The 5,311-nt window shown below is 54.7% G+C and overlaps 1 non-coding gene across 1 annotated transcript; it reads left to right on the top strand.

The window, feature by feature from the left end:
• The first annotated feature begins 5,008 nt into the window (after positions 1-5,008).
• On the top strand, positions 5,009-5,093 carry TRNAW-CCA. The gene has a single exon. It is a non-coding gene; the product is annotated as a tRNA-Trp (tRNA).
• Positions 5,094-5,311: the final 218 nt, after the last annotated feature.

The following is a 5,311-nucleotide window of genomic DNA, read 5'->3' as shown; positions in this document are numbered from 1 at the left end:
TGACTGCCCGATTTCCACCGGGCAAACTGTTGAGTGCCCGTGCTACCTGCCAGGGAGGCTGGGAAATGGGGTCAGCCTGTGTCCCCAGGAGTAAGAGGGAATCGTGCCCTGGACAATTCGCCAGCCTCCAACACATGTTCTATGCGATCTCACTAAGGATTCTAAAACTGCCTTCCTAAGGGGCGCCTGCGTGGCTCGGTCGGTTGAGCATCCGACTTCGGCTCAGGTCATGATCTCTTGGTTGGTGAATCTCAGCCCCGCGTCAGGCTCTGAGCTGTCAGCTTGGAACCTGGAGCCTGATTCGGATCCTCTGTCCCCCCCTCCTCTCAAATAGAAACATTAAAAAATGTTTTAAAATAAAAAAATAAAAATGCACTTCTAATTTAATTAAAATTTTATAAGCATTCCTGTGACTACTTCATGGACATCCAAAACACTTGTATATTCATGTTGGCCCAAACCATTTGGGAGGGTCCCATACTACGCGTTTCCCCGGATTTGAGGCTCCCTTATATCCAGGCACAGGTGTGATTTCTTTTTTTTTTTTTTTTTAATTTTTTTTTTCAACGTTTATTTATTTTTGGGACAGAGAGAGACAGAGCATGAAGGGGGGAGGGGCAGAGAGAGAGGGAGACACAGAATGGGAAGCAGGCTCCAGGCTCTGAGCCATCAGCCCAGAGCCCGACGCGGGGCTCGAACTCGCGGGGCTCGAACTCACGGACCGCGAGATCGTGACCTGGCTGAAGTCGGACGCTTAACCGACTGCGCCACCCAGGCGCCCCACAGGTGTGATTTCTTGATTGGGAAAGAGGTCTGCCCTAGGTGAGGTGGAAAGGACAAGCTGACGAACGAGAGGTTCCTGTGGCTGCCTGCTGGCTCTTGCCCTCCCTCGACGTCCCAGGGGACCTGCTCAGGGGGCTCGTGGCGGGACTGCACGCGTGCGCACTCGCAGTCTGACCAGCGAAGACATGGGAGGCAGGCAGATGGCATGTTTCCACGAGAAAAACACACGCCGATATGCACGCGAGAAGGTCTGTAAGGAGACACCGCAGAGGGGAATAGTGGCGATCCCTGGGAACAGAAACGGTAAGTCTCTATTTGGTCAAGGTGTGATTGAGCGCGCACGTGGAAAAGCCACAAGTTGTAAGTCAGACAAGCACAGACGCGCAGCCTCCCTGCTGGGCCACCACCCCAGCTTCTGGTGCTGCGGGGTAGTTTCACCTGTTTGAACTTGGGTGCGGATCATGGAGCCTTAGCGCGTCTGGCTTCCTGCTCGGGTCGGCCACCGCCGTGTGCATGATCAGGGCGGCTCATTTCCTCCCTGGGCAGTGCAGTCGGGAGGTTTTACGTTCTTCATCATGCTTATCTGTATTTTCCCATTTTTCTACAATGCATATACATTACATAATGAAACACATTTTTAAAAATCAAAGCAGGGGGGAAAGGCAAATTGGCTTCAAGGAGAATTCAAACGACAACAAAAACGGCACTGTCCTGGGGCTTCTGGTTCAGGAACAGCTTCAAAACATATAATTTCTGGCCAAGGCCAGCCTGTCTGGCGGCCAAATGGGGGGAGCGCAGGCAGCTGTCACCACAGGCGACGTCCTCCTCCGGTCCCATGACCCGACCCTGGCAGGCAGAGGAGGCCTGAAGCCAGGAAGGAGGCTGCCTCGCTCCTCCGCCCGGCTAAATATACGCGCCAGAGGCCCCGCTCCCAGCCTTCAGGTCTCTCCTGGCCTTTTTCTTTCCCACCCAAGCATGCGGCGAGGAGAGAAGGGGACCCACCCTCCAGAAGAATGAGCGGCCAGGCAGGAGCCGCCGCGGGGAATGGGCACGGCTCCGTGTGCCGTGGGCAGAGGCTCACCTGAGAGACAGAGCTCGTCCTGACGGCCGTCGTCAGAGAAAGGACGAAGCTTGTGCGGGCAGGGCCAGAGGTGGCCCTGCAGTCTGGCGGACACGTGGGGTCCGCCTCTCCTCTGGGGCCGCCGGGCTCCGGGAGGGTCTGGACCCATACCTGTCTCTTAGGGCTGTGTGAACTGTCTCCCTGGAGTCCTTCCTCTCGGTTGTCGAGTGAGCATACGCAGCGGATACACTCTGGGATTTCTTACTCGTCTGGGCTGCAAAGGAACCAGGAAAAAGGAAAGATCATCACTGACGTACAGCTCAGAAAGGAAAAGTAGATTTATGTCTTCAAATACGCGCCCCAGGGGTTCAGAATGTGGGTTCCAGAGTCAGGCTGTCTGCTCTTGTGTCCTGGTCCCACATCTACCAGCTGTGTGGCTTGAGGAAAACCACTTTGCCTCTCCGGGCCTCAGTTTCCCCGTCTGCAAAATGGGGATAATGGTAAGACTTACCTTAAAGAGTTGTGCAGATTAAATGGGCTAATAAATGTAAGGCCCTGAGGATGATGTTGGGCCTGTGATAGATGCTCAATAGTATTGTGAGGTGTGCAAGCACATACACACATGCACAGTTCACTTATGCACACACATACACACACAGTTCACTCATGCACATGCACACACATGCACACTTCACTCATGCACACACATACACACACTTCACTCATGCACACACACATATACACACAGTTCACTCTTTTTGCACACACACATACACACACAGTTCACTTGTGCACACACATACACACTTCACTCATGCACACACACAAATACACACAGTTCACTCATGCACATGAACACACACATGCACACTTCACTCATGCACACACACTTATACACACAGTTCACTCATGTACACACATACACACAGTTCACTCATGCACATGAACACACACATGCACACTTCACTCATGCACACACACTTATACACACACTTCACTCATGCACACACACATATACACACAGTTCACTCTTTTTGCACACACACATACACACACAGTTCACTTGTGCATACACACACAGTTCACTCATGCACATGCACACACACATACACGCACAGTTCACTCATACACACGCACACACATGCACAGTTCACTCATGCACACACGTGTACACATACATTCACACTTCACTCATGCACATGTACACACACGCACAGTTCATTCATGCACACACATGCACGTGCACACACCAACATAATATACTCACCTAGACACCCATGTATACACATGTATACACACATGCACACAACACACACCAACACACATATACTCACGTACCCATGTATACACACACGTATGTACAGATGCATGTGCACGCACCCACACAAACAAAAACATGCAAACACACAGTCTACAATACACGTACACGTGTCTGCATATACACGTACGAGCACACACATGTACATCCTCACACATGCGTGTGCACATGTGTACACAGGAGAGTTCTCTACAATCAGGACCAGGGCCACCAGGACGAGGGGTGATCCCCTCTAGGTGTAAGCTTGCCCTGTGGGACCCTGAGTGCGGGCGCCTCTTGACCTGTGCCCCCTTGGTGCCTTGCCCGCCTCCCCTGGTCCCAGCCTGACCTGCGTCTTCCAGAGGTGATGCAGCAGCTTGCAGCCCCACGGAACCAGAACGTGGCTGTGCCTAGAGCAGCAGCCTTGGGAAGGCCTCTTGATTCTGGTTAGTTAATCCTGGGTGAGTCTAGGTGATTAGTCATTGCTCATAATGGCGAGGCTAGTCCTCAGCTGGACCAGAGGGCACAGCTTCCCGTCTTAGACTGGGTTCCGGAAGCAGACCCTGAGTTCGTTCTAACCGCAGTGGTGGGAGGACGTGGTGGAGGCCCTCCACCCTGTCGCCTGCTCTCTGAGGGCCGCCCCTGTGCGGGCACCCCCAGCGTTTCAGCCTCCCCGGTGCCGCACCAAGCGTGCACCACACCTGCCGGGTGGCCCTGCTCCCGGATCCTCGGGCTTCCCGGCAGCAGCTTTGGTGGCCCGGCGGCTCACACCCGCGCTGCATTCTCACACTTGCAGCTGCTCGCTGGGTGTCTTCGTGCACCAGGCCTGGGCGCGGGCTGAGCAAGCCCCTCCCTGCTCACCTGGGGCTCGCAGACCTCTGTCCAGACCTTGCCCCAGAGTCACGTGGAAAGTGACTCCTGGACAACGTGCAGGCATGAAAGCACTGCGCTCTGAGGGCACGCGGGGGGCCGGTGGGCGGGGGTGGGTGTCCCCGAAAGCAAACAGACCCAGTGAGTCCACACCCAGGCGCTCCCCGGGAGAACTGAAGCCACAGGTCCACACGGAAATCTGTGCGTCGTGGTCACAGCGGCGTTATTCCTAGTAGTCGCAACGTGCAAACAACCAGATGTCCGTCCGCCGAGGAACGGGTAAACAAAGGTGGCCTACCCGAATGGCGCCATGTCCCTCTGACACAGGCCGCAACGCGGATGCACTGGGAAACGTTTTCCGGAGGGAAGAAGCCAGCCATAGAAGGTCACACAGAGCAGGATTCCTCTTAAACGAAACGTGCAAAGAGGCAAATGTGTAGACAGAAAGTAGAGTCATGGTTGCCAGGGGCTAGAGAGGGGGCGGGTTTCCTTTGGGTGATGGAATGTTCTGGAACTGCATTGTGGTGACAGTTACAACGGCTCTGTGCATGTGCTAAATGCCACTGGATTGTTCACTTTAAACAGTTAATTTGATGTTATGTGAACTTTATCTCGATAAAAAAGGAAAGAAAAAACAGCATTAGCAGCGGGTAGGAGGCAGCACGGTTCCATATGGAGCCCAGAGAAGGCCCAGGTGGGACATAGCAGGGACCGTCCCTGCTCCGGAGCACCTCCCTGCCCCACCCTACCACCTTCCAGCCACGGTAGCCACAGGCCAGCCCTCCTCAGGGGCTGGCCCCAAGCGCCTCCTGTCATCTTATTAACACAGTGACGATACCCGCACAGCACGCTCTCTGCTAAGCGCTGGCCCTGCTCTTGGACCTCAATTCTCTCACCGTCCTGGAGACAGGATTGATTATTGAGCCCACTCTCCAGATGAGGGGAGTGAGCCCGGAGGCAGCGTGGTGGGAGGAGATTGGAAACCCAGGTCTGGGGGCGCCTGGGTGGCTCAGTCGGTTGAGCATCTGACTCCAGCTCAGGTCATGATCTCACGGTCCGTGGGTTCGAGCCCCGCGTCGGGCTCTGTGCTGACCACTCAGAACCTGCAGCCTGTTTCAGATTCTGTGTCTCCCTCTCTCTCTGCCCCTCCCCGACTCGCGCTCTGTCTCTCTCAGCCTCTCAAAAATAAAGAAAACGAATTAAAAAAAATTAAAACAGGGGCGCCTGGGTGGCGCAGTCGGTTAAGCGTCCGACTTCAGCCAGGTCACGATCTCGCGGTCCGTGAGTTCGAGCCCCGCGTC

The sequence above is a fragment of the Lynx canadensis genome, chromosome E2 (genome assembly GCF_007474595.2).
Source record: "Lynx canadensis isolate LIC74 chromosome E2, mLynCan4.pri.v2, whole genome shotgun sequence".
In the NCBI taxonomy this organism is placed as follows: domain Eukaryota; kingdom Metazoa; phylum Chordata; class Mammalia; order Carnivora; family Felidae; genus Lynx; species Lynx canadensis.
The sequence above is the reverse complement of the archived record's forward strand: the minus strand, read 5'-3'. Positions and strand labels throughout refer to the sequence as shown.